This window comes from Balaenoptera borealis, assembly GCF_965194805.1.
Source record: "Balaenoptera borealis genome assembly, chromosome: 15".
NCBI classification, from domain to species: Eukaryota; Metazoa; Chordata; class Mammalia; order Artiodactyla; family Balaenopteridae; genus Balaenoptera; species Balaenoptera borealis.
In genome coordinates, this window is record NC_138871.1 from 2,922,714 (window position 1) to 2,940,339 (window position 17,626).

The 17,626-nt window shown below is 45.5% G+C and overlaps 1 long non-coding RNA gene across 10 annotated transcripts in view; it reads left to right on the forward strand.

The window, feature by feature from the left end:
* LOC309612132 overlaps positions 1-17,626 on the forward strand; it is an 86,683-nt gene that overhangs the window by 50,356 nt on the left and 18,701 nt on the right. The window contains exons 14-15 of one of the 10 annotated variants that reach the window (XR_014234976.1): positions 3,005-3,846; positions 4,674-16,341. The exons of 7 other annotated variants lie outside the window; for them this stretch is intronic. This is a non-coding gene — a long non-coding RNA (uncharacterized lncRNA). Of the gene's footprint in view, positions 1-3,004; positions 16,342-17,626 lie in introns of those variants that run through there. 2 more of the 10 variants (XR_014234977.1, XR_014234992.1) reach the window with 2 other exon arrangements.

Genomic DNA, 17,626 nt, shown 5'->3' on the forward strand with positions numbered 1-17,626 from the left:
GTTGCTCGTTGATAAGGCACGTGATGTATGCATGCTCACCACACGTGCATCACTCTACGTGATAAAAAAAGCACACCTCCTCTGCGTGCCCTCTGACCCTGCCATCCTGCTTGGCCAGCCCTCAGTGCCTCCCGGATTCCGGGGGCCACAAGGACCTGCCCATCCGCAGGCCAGTTCAGCAAGCTCCCCACAGCCTGCCCGAAAGGGTCCAGCACCTTAATGTGGCCGCGGAGACCCTTCTCCCCAGCACTGCTTTCTGCTCTGCCAATGCTACCCTTGCTCTGTGCTCAGGGGACCGCTGGTCCGTTCCCGGCCCCCCACTCATTTTTATTCCTCTGTGATGAAGGCCCAGTTCAACAGCTCTTGGGAGCCTTTGCTGGTTTCATCATTTTGAGGAAGGGGTAGGGTTTTATCTTTTTTTTAAAGGTTGTAATTTTAATTTTTTATTGTCCTGATTATGAAAAAAATGCATCTCCATGAAAAAACCATAGAGAACATAAAATACAGAAGTTAAAAAATATGTCTCACTGTCGTATATAAGTTCCAGGGACAACTGGGATATACTGGGGGGCTTTGTCTTTAGCTTGGGAGGCAGGGCACGTTTATACATTGCCAGGCCACCTCTGCTGACCAGTGTCTGTCTTTTCTAAAGAACTTTTATAGATTCTCGGGCTCTTCTGCCTGCCCGGTTCACACTGGCCTGAACTGTCCACTTAAGCCAAACCAAGTATTTTCCTTGTCTGCATTTAAGCTTATTGCTTGTATTTCGGGGAGTGAATCTGGGCTCCGAGCTCTGCAGTTCATGGCTTCGCCTCTTCTTGGAAACAAGGTCCAAGGATTCAGATGGCTTGGAGCACATTCATCTCAGTGGGTGGCTTATACACTCATCGCTCTCCTTCTGGAAGCCCCTGATGGATGCCATCCGGGTGAGCTTTGCTGCTCTGCCCAAGGTTTTCAGGGTTACTCTGTACTTCCCCCCAAGAGACATCAGTGTGTGTGAAAGCCACACTAGGATTTCCTGTGCAAAAAGCCCTTGAAATATGAAGTTCCCCTATCTTCTGATGATAAAAGCGATGCAGAAAGAAAAAAACCCAACATAACAGCTTTGTTACCTGATGGTACTTATTAGTAAGCTTCCCTCAGAAAGAGCGCTGAGAGATTTCATGCGGATCTGGGTTATACTCTGGGGAATTTTTCTGCAAAAGCTACCGAGTGGCCACCATTCCTGTGTATGTGTTTTTCGTCCGTGATAGATGAAATCAGGATAATATTCTTCATTTGGTGATGCACTCATTCGGTATAAGTTTAAGTTTAAAACTCTTAGTTTCCAGCAGCTTATTAAAAAGCACACACCAGTCTGGCTAAAAAATATCCTCAGGAAACCAGGCTGGAAGAAGAGGCGGTGAGACAGGAGTGAGCTATTTAGCTTTTCTTGGAAAATGTCATAATTCTCAGAGGAACGAAAGGCCAAGCATTCCCCGGATTTTTCTCAGTCACACGTGCCAGGCCACAAAGTGCTGAAACCCCAGACACAGAATCTGGATTGATTTCAACTTCAGTCATTCAGGTGTTTGTGGCACAGAATAAACACCACCCAGAAGGCAGTATCCTGAGTTCCCAGAAGTCCCAAGGTCCAATATAATTTTAGGCAACACTTTCGGCTTCTACACAGGGATAGTGAGGTAGTCATTCAGTCCACATAAGCAGAATATTTTACTCTTTAAAAAGAGAAATCCTAAATCAACTGATGTTTGGCATGAACCTGCTGAAAGAATTTATTTTTCTAGGTCATGCAGACCTCGCATTAATCTGTTCACATTTCCATAACTCAATGGCATGTTTGTTGAGTGAATACTGTACAGTCCCATTGTGTCAGATGTTACGAGCTACCAAAATCAACACGGTATCTGCTGCTTTCAGGGAGCTTGCAGTCTATCCAGTGACACTGGACGCAAACGTAGGAAACAATCAGTGGATAGCACAAGGCATTCAATAAATAAGGATGGGACAGGAGTTGGGAAGAGAGAGGAAGACAAAGCTACTGGACTCTTTCAGAGAAGACTTGAGGCTGTAGGGTGTCATCTGGGGGAATTTGAATAGGTTGAGGAAGAGAAATGGTTTATTAGGCTGGGATTTAGCAAGAGAAAAGCCACCAACTAGAAGAAAATGAATTGATATCTGTACGCCAGGTGTTTCTTAAAAAACTAAGATCTTTACCTGCATGAGCTAAATTAATTCTAATAATAACCATGGGACAAGGTATTTTAGCTCCCATTTTAGAGGTGAGCAAAATGAGTCTTAAGGGTATAAGTAATTTGCTCAAGATCCCACGGAAGGAAGCTGCTAAACTGGGATTGTCTTGGGGACATGGAAGCAGTCTGTCTGTCCATTTCCCTTCCTTCAAATTAGGGCAGTGCGAGCCCTGGTCACCTGCTGCTTGCGTGTTCTTGCATGGTGAGCGGAGAGCTGAATGGGAAAATTTAGGTGTGAAAACAAAAATGCATCTGGACATTTTCTGAGCTTCAGAGCCGACGAGGAAGGGGAGGGTTGGGCATGTTGACGTCCCCTGCAGTGACTGCCACCCCTGAGGTCCTGCTGCCCCTCGAGCTCCCCACACCTCCGCCGCGTGGCCGGGGATCCCGGGTAGGGGGTCTCCTTCCTCTAATCAAAGACAGTCTGCACACAGGCTCTGCTCCCTGGACAGGCCCCAGGATGTTTTCTACTCAGAGAGGAGTCTGGGAACCCGCGGCAGACGGCCAGTGTTCTCCAAAGCTGTCTTCTTTTCTCCCTGGATGTGAAGTCACTCATCTAGAGGCTTTACTTCCCAGCTTCCCTGTCTGGACCTAAGATTACATTTTTGCCCATAAAATGTGAGCAGAACTGATGGGAACAGCTCCTGTTTCCTGTCTTCACCGGGCATCGCTCTTCCTAGTCTCTCTCTCTTTCTCCCCATGGGCCGGAACCCGGATGTGCTGGCGACCCCCCCCCCCATTAAACCGAGCAGATGCGCGGTACCCCGCAGGACAGCGGGACGACGATAGGGAAATAATCCGGATCTCTTCATCACCGTGTGAAACGGAGCACCCTGCCAGCCTGGACTGTCCACTCCACAGAGTTATGTGAAAGAGAAAGCAATTCCATCTCGTGAGCCACTGTATTTTGGGGTCTGTTTAATCTAAGAGCTGAGGTTTTTACCCTGAGTAATACAAGACATTTCTGGGTGGGGAAGTAGAGCATTGATCTCAAGTCAATATCTTGTCTTCCTTCATTGTTTTCCTTCTTTCCTTCCTTCTATAAGTATTTATTGAACACCAGCCGTGTGCCAGCCATGGGCACGTTACCGGTGATGGTAAACAGGAGGACCGTGTCTCTATCTTCCTGGAACTGTGTCCCTACCTTCTAGTAGGGGAGATGGACCAAAACAAGTAGACGGGCATTAAATTAAGACATTCCACCTACAGACTGGGCTCTGTTCCTGTGAAGGATGTATCTTTGGGGCTGGGGAGAGAGAAATGGGCGAGAGAAAGCTACTTTAGCCAGCGTGCTCAGGGAAGCCTACGTGCTGAGCCTTAAAGGAGACACGAAGGCAGGCGTCCAAGCAGAGGGGAGCATGTGCTAAAGCCCTAGGACAAGGAAGAATCTGAGGGACTGAAGACAGGGGTGGAGGAGGGGAGAATGCACTAGGAGGTGGGCAGTACCAGTGGGACCGGATCTGGGTTTCACTCTCTGTGCCCTAGAAGCTGTTGAGTTCACAAGGAGTGTCTGTGTGCGGAGGGGGGCAGACAAGTCACCTGATTCCTGTATAAGGTCACCTCTACTGCTTTATGGAGACAGGACCCTGAAAAGGTAAGCCTCCCCACAGCTGCCGCAGGCTATCTTGATCCTGGCAGTGGTGATTGCGAAAATTTATCTTTAAAAATCATTGAAGAATTTCTCTAATCACACAGTATTGAATTCATTAAAAAAATAAGTCCAAGCCAGTAGTTTGAAGAATTAAGTTGCCAGAAGGTTTCTTAGACCATTGCCGTCTAGTTGCAAGCAGGCTGCGAAAGGCTGGTGAGAGTTCGGTGGTGCCATCCTCTGGTCCACATTCGTGGTTTGCGGTTGTGGACGAGGCTGGTGAAAGGGGTTGGAGTAGTTGCAGCGGGGCTTTCGAAAGCGTCTAAGGGGCCTGGACTTTGGAATTTCTACCTCTGGTGCAGAGGCAGCAAAGGAGGAAATGGAAATGGTAATTTATAAAACCTACCCAACCCACAAAAGCCGCCTACCTATTATTCTCAAGCAAGTGAAATCCGTGTTTAAGGACCATCCTTTCCCGCGAATATCAATTTTTTAAGTGTGATTTTACCTCTTGAAGAGCAGTATCCTGACTCCTTCTGCAATAACTCTGAACAAGTGAGTTATCTCAGGAAGGAAACAGCATAGTTCCCAGACTTTCTGATGTCCGTGCAGTTATTATTGGGATTTTCTTTCGAAGGTTTTCTTTTCTCCCCCGATTCATGGAGATAAAAGGACATCACATTGTATAAGTTTAGGTTTACAGTGTGTGGATTTGATACACATAATACTGCAAATTTCTACGGTTTTTAACACTGTCCTCAGAAATAGGAAATTGTTTGATTTCTCTCTTTATTTTATTTATTTATTTTTGATGTCTCTCTTTTTTTTTTTAGAGGAGTGATATCAGGCTCTGAAACAGTCCAAGTGAAGTATATTGCGAGACTCCTTTTGTTGGGTTAGTGTTTGCATATCTGAACAATCTAATGAGAAAGGAAGTCCAGGTTTTAGCTTCTGCACATCAGGAAATGGTTACGTGCCCCAGCCTGGCCTTGCAGACGGGCTGAGGGGGGAACCCTCCTTTCTCCCCTCCCCCGTTCCATCTCTCACCCTGAAGTCATCTCCGAGGACTTGGGGTGCGCTTGACCACCCTGGAGAATGGCCAGCGGTCACCACAGCTGCTCCCGGACATTGGCCTTGGAGCCGGGCTCTCCTGGGGGCAGGAGAGGGAAGGGAAAAGCAGGGGTCAAACACGGCTGGATTTCCTGGGGCAAGGTTTCCCTGTGTGCGCCCTGGGAGAGGCCTGGAGAGCCATGTCAGATGTGCCGGCTCAGAGCCCAAGCTGGGCTGAGCTGAGTCCCAGGCTGGGAATTCTCAGTTTTCAAGTCTTCCTTTCTGTCCTGTGGAAACAGATAGGGAAGGTTAATGAGATGAACATGGCCAAACACTGCTGGCTTCTGAGAAGGAAAAGAGCCTGTTACGCGCTCCTGCAAACCCAAGACCTCTAGATGGGGACGGCTTACTGAGCTCTCCTCCAGGAAGACTTGATTGTCTTCATCAGACAATTCAAAAGTAGCACGTATTCAGGGCTAGTCACTCAGCAGTACATGCCTGCTGAGTCAGGAATCAAGAAAACATCCTATTTTGCTTCTGACCTTTGCACCAGCTTTGCCCAACACCTGCCACCTTTCCAAATATGCAGTGATTAATATCTGGAAAGGATAGGTCTCTTTATTCAAAAAAGAAGTTGGGTCTCTGATGAACTGTGATAAAATGAAAAAATAGTTAAGGACCAAAACCAAACAGTATATGGAGCGGACAGATGAGATACCTCTTTGGTTGGAGATTTTCTGCAGAAAATATTCCAGAGAAGAGGGAAGATGGAAACGTATGTGTGTGTGTGTTTAATGAGTAGTTTTAAAAAAAAAATGAACTCTAAGTGGGAAGAAGAGAAGAAAGAAGAAATTTGGGTGCATCTATAAAATCGCCACAATTTATGAGAGTTTAAAAAGGCAATTTCTTTTTCAGGAGCCAATTCCTAATTTCCCACATAAAAGTATGGGAATTGAATGGTAAATCCTTCTCGGCCGACAAGACCCCTGAAAAGGGTTGGGAGAAAGAGTTACTGTTCCGCTTCCATTCATGTGTCTTGAAAGCCCGTGGCTGCGAAACTGCCCGGGACCGCAGAGGCCTGGGTTTCAAAGCTGCCCGATGACTTTTCAGAGCTGATCTATTGTGGGGCTTTGTTTCGTCTGGGTCGCCCTCGTTTTGTTCTGCTCGGGCTGTATCACTCTTCTGCCGCTGCTATTAATCCTTCCTGTCTACTCCTCTCCATTCAGAGGCACATCTTAACCCTGCCCCGCACAGGGCGCCGCATGAAAGGCTGAAAGGCTGAGCATCCCTTCGGGGGAGAGGGACTGAGAGGGAGGGGAGGGGAGGGGAGCGTGGGGTGCTGGGTGCACGGGCTCACCTGGGCGGCTGGGTGTCCAGGAAGCAAAGAGCATGGGAGCAAGTGGTGTGAACCAGCTCTGTCCATCTGCTGGGAGCCGGGCGAGCTGGAACAAACCTTTTTTCTCACACTGTCACCGTCTGGCTGAGCTGCCTGCTCAGGCACATGGAACTCAAGCTCCTGGAGCCTGCGAATGAGCCGGCCCTTAGTTTTCAGTTTTGATTCGATTTCCTTGCTCGTGCTTAACCGGCTCCTTATAGCTCAAGCGTTGTTGGACTGGGATAAAGTGGCAAAAGATACGTGTAAAAAAAAAAATTAAATCAGAAAACTGTTGTTTGGTTAGTAACTCAAATTCGGTTCCTGTCCTTATGCCTTCCTGGAAATTCTATTATATTCCAAATAGAGAAGAAGCTTCTCTATCCTCCGCGTCAATCACTCTTAATGGTGCAAGGGGACCGTCCGGAAGGCCCAAAGGGTCCCGAGATATGTTGGGTTATAAAGTGGTAACAAACGTTCCCCAAGTGCCTGTGGCTTCACGTCATCTGTGGTTCTCACGACACAGCCAGTGGGGGTCCCTCACGGTGGTTCAGGGACCCCTGGTGATGGAGGGCTGTTGTCCACATGGGTACCCACGAGCCCCGTGGACGAAAGAAGGGACCTCTCAGGGCTTGCACCTTGGCGATGAGATCTCCAGCTTGACAACGCTTCCACAACAGCTAGCCCAGTGGTCGCACCCGGCTGCCGGGCCGGGGGTCTCTATCTCCGGGTCCAGGAGGAGGAACAGGAGAAACAGGCATCCCTCCAGGACACCGTGCACACGCTCTCAGGGACAAGCAGAGAGCTGCACGGAAAGACAGGGCAGCAAAGTATTTTCAAAACTTTAACCGAACAGTGAAAGTCAAGGATTACATGGTTTGAACGTAATGTACTTAGTTGCATATTTGCCCTCCACAGCCATTTGGGCTGCACGGCCTCAGGCAAATCACTAACCCACGGGACGTCCACTTCATCGCAGATACGGAGGCTCAGTGGGTCTGAATCAGTGGTTCCCAAACCGGAGTGGGCTTTAGATCGGGGAGGACTTATTAAAGCTTTAATGGTAGGACCCTCCGCCCTAGTGTCTCTGATTCAGCAGGTGTCGGGGGAGGCAGGGGGCAAGGCTCTGCATGTGTAAGAAGTTTCCAGGCGATACTGACGCTGCTGGTGCAGAGAACACACTTTGAGATGGTCCCTAAAACTGGAGAGTCCGATGTGGCTGGAACATCCAGTCTTTCCTACATGTGACGGGGTAGCATCAGCTGAGGAGTTGACTACTGGCTGCGGTAGAGTTTTCATGTGGAAATTTGACTGGAAAATGATTCACCAGAGCATCACTAACCCCTAACCTTTTTTGAGAGCACATTTGCATGTTGGGTTGACACACAGAGTTTAAAGACACATCTCAATTACAAGATGTGATCCAGACAGCTGCCCTTGTGGGGACAGAGGCGGCCACTAAACTCTGAGCAATTACTTAAAATTAGACTTGTCAGATTTGTTTAGGGTGACCAGGCAAGTACATACATTGACCCAATGTCACTCTTCCTGGAAAGGAGTTGTAATGATTTTGTATATCAGTCAAACTGTTCAAATACTAATGCCGCCTTCATGCTTTAATCACCATTCTAGTCAGATGTCATTTTTAGAAGCCCTTGGGGATTTGCATCCCTTAATGATTCTTCAATACCCAAACCAAGCATTCTTTAATTGGTGTAAATTGAGCAGTGTTTCAGTGCAAACAAGGAGAGGGCAGACTGATCAATGATGCTGTGCATGTCTGGCTATTGGAAAGCCATTGTCATTAGATCAAGTAACAAATCCTCAACCCCATCTGCCTCTGAGGAAACACCAGCTCATGGACCCGGCAAATACTATTTCTACTTGTCACCACTATCGGAAAGCACAGAGCAAGTTGTGATCCCCAAATCTCATCTTTTAGGAAAAGGGTTAAAAAAATCCATCATAAAAACACTCTCTGTTCCAATGTCAGAAACTGTATTCTGGAGCCTTCAATGTGAATTCAACTAGAAACAGTACTTCTATCCTCTGGAGATTTGGTGTCTGTCTCTCTTTCTCTATTTGTAGATTGCAAACAGTATACAATTTTTGTTAACTTGACAAGCCATTTTTTCCCATAATTTTTTTTTTTTGTTCCTGATGGTGCGTTATCCGTCTAACCATCTGAGTGTGCTTGGGAAACATGAAACAGGTGTTCATTCCCTCCTACTTTTCGTATGATTGAAAAAACTCCAGGCGCTATACTTAAGAAGCCCAGGACAAATCCTTCTCATAAATGTGTCAAGCCCACTTTTCACTCCTGTCTCTTTCCATCAGCTCTCTCAAATTGAGTACTTATTACTGGGGCGGTGGTGGGGGGGGGGGGGCGGGGAGAAGAAAAGGCGGCAGCAGGCCCATCACACACCTCCGGCTCAGGCCTGCCAGCCTCCTGCCCCCTGGCTCAGCAAACTGTGCTCAGATACTACGGGTCCAGTAGCTGCCTGTGTTCACTGTTAATTTATCTGCTTTTAGACAAAATGTGCTGACTCTTGTGGGGACTCTCTCAAGTTGATTTCAGTTTGAGTTTTACAGTGGTCCAGTGCTTCAGATGAGTAGAAAGGAGGAGTAAGAGGCTGTCAGCATCCTTGACAATCTTTGCTCGGAGCTTGGATTTAGAGAGGAGCTTTGGGTGGGTCAGGGCACTGGGGCAGCCTGTCTGTATACAGTGCGCTGTAATCCACACACATCCTCACAGAGGGTGTCCTGCTTCCTTTAAGATGCTCTCGCCAAAGGTTTTGAGGACCTTGGGGTAAACCTTATGGGGGTGTCTTAGACTCCTGGATTCACGTTTGGAACCCGGCTGGAGAAATGAGACAGAATGACACCTGAGCCATCTCCCTGTGCCGGTAGGTCTCGTGGACCAGAATATCACTCTTAGAATGAAAGCACATTCTTGCTGAGAAGCCAAAGGGGGTCAGTATTTCTTTATCTGGATCAACTTTGACGGTGTCAAAGAGCAGACTTGGAAGGGGCTGCGGAAATGATCTGCCCCCCCGACATTTTTGAGGGACCCCTGAGTCTGCAGTGCTGTGGCCCCCTGTCCCAGCAGTCTTGTTTCTGTCACCTTTTCTCTTGCAGACACTGCTACCTGGCTTTCCTCAGCCCTGTGATGGGTACAGTGAACTTGTGGGCAGAATGCTTGTTTCCAGTTCTGGCTTCTTCCCTGAGCCATCACGTGACCTCTCTGGGTTTCCATGTCATCATCGCTAAGTGAGGGAGTTGAATTAGATGAGCCCTAAGATCCCTTTGCGATCTCACAGCTGAAGAGTTATTTTCTCCAGCGCCAGCTCTCATGAAAGTCAAGGGCAGGGAGCCCACCTCGCGTGTCTTTGGAGCCCCTGGTCTGACTCTCATTCATGGAAACGAGCATCTAAACCAGCACTTCCCAAACTTGAATGTGCATTCTAATTGCCTGGCGTCACGTAAAGAAAAGATTCGGGTTCAGGGGGTCTGGGGCGGAGGCTGGGATTCTGTTCCTCTGACAGCTCTCAGGTGATGGAGCCGGGCCGAGGGACGAGGCCTCAGACCAGAAGCTAAGGGAGCCCCGAGGGCTGGTCTGCTCTGCTCAGCCCTGGACCTCGGCACAGCCTGTCTCAGGGCGCACAGCTACACGGGGTTTGGGTAAGGGAGTCCTGTGGGGTGCTCAGAGAGAAGGCTGAGCCGTGGACGACGGGTGCCTTGGCCAGGTCTCATCCCCACCACCTCCCATGTTGCTTCCGATGGGATTGCAAGGCTCTGGCTGCAGACCTGGCCCCTGGCCTCACCGGGCACCGTGTGCGGGGGGGGTTAGGAGACAGGCGGAACCTGGGGGAGGGGCTGGCGGGGAGAAGCACCTGCCGCCACCCCCTGAGTCCTGGCTGCTGGAGCATTGCCCAGGGCCACAGCTCTCAAGCATGTACTCGCAGGTGCTCTCCTTTCCCCTTTGGTTGCTTCCTCTTTGACGTCCATTTCAACCAGCGCAAATTACTTAGAGGCAGCGGAGGGTTCCACACCGTCACTGTGGCTCCATCGTCATTTTATGGGAGGAGCATCGGTCTGGGAGACCAGCTTTATGGGTGTAATTCCGGCCGGCCCGCGAACCGGGGCAGGGCATGGCCGTCAAACGCCCGAGACCCTAGCCCTCTTCCCTCCCGTCCACACCCACACGCAGACCTAGGAAAGGGGCTTTCCTGGTGCACAGTGTTTTCTAATTGAGGTGAAATCATATAACCTAAAATGAACCACGTTAAAGTGTGCACATCAGCGGCGTTCAGTCGATTCACAATGATGTGCAACCACTCCTGGTTTTTTGTTTTTGTTTTTGTTTTTTAAATTGAGTTATTTGTTTTGTTTTTTAAAAAAATTTTATTTATTTATTTATTTTTGGCTGTGTTGGGTCTTTATTTCTGTGCGAGGGCTCTCTCTAGTTGCGGCAAGCGGGGGCCACTCTTCATCACGGTGCGCGGGCCTCCCACTATCGCGGCCTCTCTCGTTGCGGAGCACAGGCTCCAGACGCGCAGGCTCAGTAGTTGTGGCTCACGGGCCCAGCTGCTCCGCGGCATGTGGGATCTTCCCAGACCAGGGTTCCAACACGTGTCCCCTGCATTGGCAGGCAGATTCTCAACCACTGCGCCACCAGGGAAGCCCTCGAAACATTTTCATGTCCCCAGAAGAACTTACCATGCCTGTGCCTTACTCCCATTTCCCCTCCCCCAGCCCCTGAACCACTCATCTGATTTCTATCTGTGTGGATCCCTATTCTGGGTATTTCATGTAAATAGAATCATACAGCCTGTGACATACCTTGAAAAATTTTACTTATTTATTTTTACTAGCTAGAGACATTACATTGAACATTTCAACAATTAAGACTTGAAATATATAAGTCCACGGTGTTTGGAACCACAGACTTCATGTGCGCATGTGGATACGTGTGTGGCCACATATATGTGTGCATGTGTGTATGTGTGCGTGTGTGCATGCATGCATGCGTGCCTGTGAGTTTAAGGTCCCTAGAGAGCCTAATATCCAGCTGAGGGTGCTACCACGCCCCAGGTCCCCTTTAAGACAGATTCAGGGAATTAATAAACCAAGTACGGACATAAACTGTCTCCCGGAGGAGAGACCCTTTCTATTCATAGTCTGCTTTGCCTTCTGAAGGGAAGAGCGTGGCATGTGGAGGCCAAGGGAAACCATAGATAAGTCTGATCAAAGTTGCCATTTGGCAACAAACTCTACAATCACCACTCAGCCCGTTGGAAATTCTTGCCTTCCTTTCCCTGTCCTTCCGGCCCTTGCCCGCCTCTTCTCCTCCTTTGCAGTTTATTCCACCCAGTAACTCTGGCCCTGCCTACCCAGCTCCCTCTCCATCTTATTTCTCCCCTCCTGCCATCCTGCTGGTTTGCTACCGAAGGCAATGGGTATCCCCAAAGGCATGGGGTTCTTGGTCCTACTTACAAATACAGGAGTTTATTAGAGGCCGTATCGCCAGGCTTTTTTAGATTGCTCACCCTGACCACTAAAATATTTTGAGCATAAACTCCCAATATATGCTTGCTAATCTATTATTTCTTATTTATTGTGCACCACTACTATTGCTACTAGACGCTATACATTATAAAATATACATAAAGGTGAAAATTCAAAATAATGAGAATTTTATGGAGACGTAGAAGTTCTAATATTTTCTCCTCACAAGCCATGGGGTCCCTTTGGTGACCCATAGACCAGAGCTGGAAAAGGCTTTTCCAGTCTAACTTTAGGGGCCACAGGGGCACTACGAATTCCTTGCCCCTCCTGAAGACAGGTCTTCCTTCCACAGATCATCTGCCAACCCAGCTGCCCACTGGGCTCCTGGGAATCACAGAATGGAAGTCGCTGCCGCAAGTGACCTTAGCTGTTTCTCCTCTTGAGGTTTCCTTGACGCCCCTCCCTGGCTTGCAGGCCTCACTGCTGCCCTTGGAGCACCTCATCCCACAAATGAACTTTCACTCGTTCTGGGCTTTGTTTCCCAGTGCAACCATCCCTGCCTTGTAAAAGAAATTACAAGTTAAACAATTTTTTAAATTGTATGATTCCTTTAATTAATTAATTATTTAAAAATTGAAGTATAGTTGATTTACAATGTTGTGTTAATTACTGCTGTGCAGCAAAGTGATTCAGTTATACACACATACACACACACACACACACACACACACACACACACATATATATATACACATTCTTTTCTTTAATATTCTCTTCCATTATGGTTTATCATAGGATACTGAATTCAGTTCTTTGTGCTATACAGTAGGGCCTTGCTGTTTAATGATTTTTTTATCGTGGTAAAAAACATAAAAAATTTACCATCTTAACCATTTTTAATCATACAGCATTAATCAGCAGCATTAAGTATATTCACATTGTCGTGAAAAAGAGCTTCAGAACTTAGAAATCTGAAACTTTATAACCATTAGATGACAACTCCACTTTTCTCCCTCCCCCAAACGTCTGGTAGCCATCATTCTACTTTCTGTTTCTATGAGTTTGGTTATTCTAGATACCTCATATAAGTAGAATCATACAACATTTGTCTTTTTGTGACTGGCATATTTCACTTAGTGTAATGTCTTCAAGGTTCATTTATGTTGTATAGTATGTTATAGAATTTACTTCCTTTTTAGGGTTGGATAATATATCATTGTATGTACACACCATATTTTCTTTATCCATTCATTTTTTGGATGGACATTTGGGTTTCTTCCACCTCTTGGCTATTGTGAATAATGCTGCTATGAACATGGGTGTGCAAATACTTCTTTGAGACACTGCTTTAGATTCTTTTGAATAGGTACCTACAAATGGGATTGCTGGATCATATGGTAGTTCTAGTTTTTAACTTTTTGAGGAACTTTCATACTGTTTTCCATAGTGTTTGCGCCAACAGTGCATAAGTGTTCCAATTTCTCCACATCCTCACCAACACTTGCTTTTTTTTTTTTTTCAATAGTAGCCATCCTAAGGGGCTGTTTTTTTTTGTTGTTGTTGAATTATAGGAGTTCTTTATGGATTCTGGATATTAACCCCTTATCAGATATGTGATTTACAAACATTTTTTTCCCACTCCATAGTTTGCCTTTTCACTCCGTTGAATGCTCCCTTTGAAGTACAGAAGTTTTATAGTTTGATGTAGTTCCATTTGTTTATTTTTGCATTTGTTATCTGTGCTTTTGGTGTCTTATCCAAGAAATCATTGCCAAGTCCAATGTCATGAAGCTTTCCCCCTATGTTCTCTTCTAGGAGTTTTATAGTTTTGGGTCTTACATGGAGGTCTTTAATCTATCTTGAGTTAATTTTTGTGTATGTTGTAAAATTAGGGTCCAACTGCATTCTTTTGCATGTGGATATCCAACTTTCTCATCACCATTTGTGGCAGAAACTGTCCTTTCTCCATTGACTGGTCTTGGCACCCTTGTTGAAGCTCATTTGACCATATACAAGAGAGTTTATTTCTTGGCTCTATACTCTATTCCATTGGTCTATATGTCTGTCTTTATGCCAGTGTCACACTGTTTTGTTTTGATTACTGTACCTTTGTAATATGTTTTTAAATCAGGAAGTATGAGTCCTCCAACTTTGTACTTTTTCAAAATATCTTTGGCTGTTTTGGGTCTGTTGAGATTCCATATGAATTTTAGGATGATTTTTTTTTTTCTATTTCTGTAAATAATGCCTTTGGGATTGGTAGAAATTTGGTTGGATCTGTAGATCACTTTGGATAGTATTGATCTCTTACCAGTATTGTCTTCCAATTCATGAGCATGGGATGTCTTTCTATTTATTTGTGTCTTCTTTCATTTCTTTCAGTAATGTTTTGTGGCATTCAGTGTACAAGTCTTTACCTTCTTGGTCAGGTTTATTCCTAAGTATTTTATTCTTTGGGATGCTATTGCAAATGGATTTTGTCTTCTTAATTCCCTTTTTGGATTGTTCATTGTTAGTGTATAAAAACACAAATCATTTCTGTATGTTGATTTTGTATCCTGCCACTTTGGGGAATTCATTTATTAGTTCTAACAGTTTTTTTTGGGGGGGGGGAACGTGTGTGGAGTCTTTAGGGTTTTCTACATATAAGATCATGTTATCTTTGAACAGAGATAATTTTGCTTCTTCCTTTCTAATTTCTATGCTTTTAACTTCTTTTTCTTAGTACTATGTTGAATACAAGTGGTGAAACCAGGCATCCTTCTTTTGTTCCTGATATTAGAGAAAACACTTTCAGTCTTTAACCATTGAGTATGATGTTTGCCATGGGCTTTTCATATATGGTCTTTATTATGTTGAGGTAGTTTCCTTATATTCCTAGTTTGTCGATTTTTTTTTTTTTTTAATCGTGAAAGGATGTTAACTCTTTTCACATGCTTCTTCTGTGTCAGCTGAGAAAATCATGTAATTTTTGTCCTTCCTTTTGTTAATGTGATATATTTCTGTCCTTCTTTGTTTGGTTCCTGGGTCCTGTTAAATATTTCTTCCCAACTTTCAGCTCTCTGACAATAACCTCAGTTTTCAGTAAAACTGTGGGTTGGGATTTTTGTCCATATGTTATATGTTGTGATTTCTTAATTTTATAGCACATTTGATTCTTCAAGCGTGCACCATTCTGTGCTTTGTTTAGGAGAACACGACTCCATTCTTTTATAATCACGCAGCCCTCTATTGTAAAACTTCTCTCCAAGTTTTCTTTGGACTCTTCCCTTTTTCAATCTCTTTTCAAATCCCTAAGTAACCTCCTATGTGTCCCCCCAAAATTCATTCTTATTCTTTTCTGTGAAATGGCTCTGTCTCATGACTCAGCAGTGAGACGATACTAAAACAATAGTAGCTGGAACTCCACGTTCCCCTGGTTGCCAATACCACCCCCTGATCCTGCGTATTTTCTGAGTCTTAGAAAATACAACTTGGATGTACGTCTTAAGCATATTTCTGGTTACTGGTGCAAAAACAAAACAAAAACAACAACAACAACAACCCCCCCCCAAAAAAAAACAACCCAATAAACAAAACAAAATGATACCTACACTTAGCAGGCAATTGGTAGAATAGGAGTTTTTTAAAAAAATATTTATTTATTTATTTATTCATTTTTGGCTGTGCTGGGTCTTCGTTTCTGTGCGAGAGCTTTTCTCCAGTTGAGGCAAGTGGGGGCCACTCTTCATCGCGGTGCGCGGGCCTCTCACTATCGCGGCCTCTCTTGTTGTGGAGCACAGACTCCAGTTGCGCAGGCTCAGTAGTTGTGGCTCACGGGCCTAGTTGCTCCGCGGCATGTGGGATCCTCCTAGACCAGGGGTCGAACCCGTGTCCCCTGCATTGGCAGGCAGATTCCCAACCACCGTGCCACCAGGGAAGCCCAGAATAGGAGTTTTATTTTTAGAGTCAACCATACTTTAAAACCTAAGGCCATGTTATCAATGCTTTATTATAGATGTAATCAATTCCGTTCAGAGATAAATGCCTAAAGAATTAGATCATAAATGAAGGAGAAACAACGTGGAACAAAACTGTAAGGATGTGAAGCATGAGCGATGTCTTGTCCTTTCTGAAATTTGTGATACTCAAGCTCTGTTCTTTTTTGGAGAAGCCATGAACCGGCAGAGATGAAGATAAAACACAAGGGGAACAGCACAGAATCAATCACGAAATGCTGTCTTACCACAGTTATTTTTCTAAATACTACCATAATTACACTTAACTGTTATTAGTTATATATCACAGTGATGTTAATGAAAATGACATATCAAAAAGGGAAACTTTACATAAAGCTTTCCGTTGGAGGCCCATGAAAGCTAGCTGAAAAAAAAAATAAAACTTCAGTTTGGACATTTTCTAATTAGGTAATTGGCAATGGAATCTTACTTATCTTTTTATCTTGAGAGTTTTTTTTTTTCAGATCAAAAGCTTTCCCCCTTATTAACATTAAAGTAATAGCCAAGTGTCTGCCTAAAACTATTATTTTATGGGTAAAATGGTTCCATCTTTGTACCAGTATTATAAAATTCTGGATTTAATAATTCAAAGTTATGGGGCTGACATAGAATTTCTTATGAGAAACGCACACAGAAATCCAGGATCTTACAAAATGATTTATCTTTCATTCATGTTTTAATTCTATTTTTAGTAAAACTTGATTGTTAGTAGATACAAGCTACCATGAAGCCTTGGTCATCTTGTAATAAATGATTTATCATTACCTACAGCACTGGAAACTCCTCACTTCTTAAAAATGAAAAATGCACGGCAGGGTTCACTTTTTGTCTTTTCTGAAATTGCTAAGCAAATCGGAATTGCCTGAATCCTCTGCGGGGTCACGTTGAACCCATTCTAATGTCCTGCGTGAACTCAGGGCTTGCGCTTTCAGACCCTGGTCGTGGCCTTCTCAGACCTCGGAGGAGCTGCGAGCAGGACATTCTCTGTCAGCAGCTTACCCTGCGTATTTTATGCAGCCAAGCTATAGGAGTATCAAATCTACCTCTGACATCTTGGCTTTGTGGTTTTAAAAAACCCAAACAGGAATTCTTCTGAAATAGCTGTTGCAAGAGTCTTAGCTTGGCTGGTCTGACTCCCAAGGGTTATATGTGGCAGGATAATCTCTCGTAAGGGTGAGAGGTTCTGTCTTATTTCACTTTAGGTTCAAGCTCTTTTCTGGCAACAGATGGTGTGATCATAGCCACTGTGATCTCCTTAAAGGAAGAGATGGGGTTTAAGACTAGTAGAAGGACAAACTAAAATATATAGGTGTGATCCAGAGGGGGAAGAACATGCCAGTACATGAAGAATAAGAGTAACATGAATTTAAAAAGTTACACCAGCAGCTAGTAACACAAGCGTACGAGCTCCCTCGTTACTGATGACCATGGGGCCACGTTGCTCAGAAGGAGGGGTGCGGCGGGGCCACATGAAGGACCCTCGAGGCCCTTGTCATGCTCTTGCCCAATATCTGTTCAATCAGCACCATCCTTTGAGGATTTCTGTCTGCATGGGGAAGTGAGGGTGGTCAGCTCCCTGCTGCTCTGGAACTCTCCATCCGCACGTTCCCTGACCATCGCTGTCTGGAACAGAGTATAAACCTAGCAGATGAAGGCTTGGTCCATCACTGGTCAACTCACCCAATTCAGGAATTGGTTAAGTATCCTGACAGGGCTGGCAGGGGTGGCGAGGGATGTCCAGGCCGCTCCCTCAGCAGGTGTGAGTGACCCCTCCTTCACCTCTTCCCTGACAGCAGGGCTGCCCAAATACAGACGCTGGGCCACCTCCCTGCTGGAAGGGAGCATCTGGGGAGGCGTC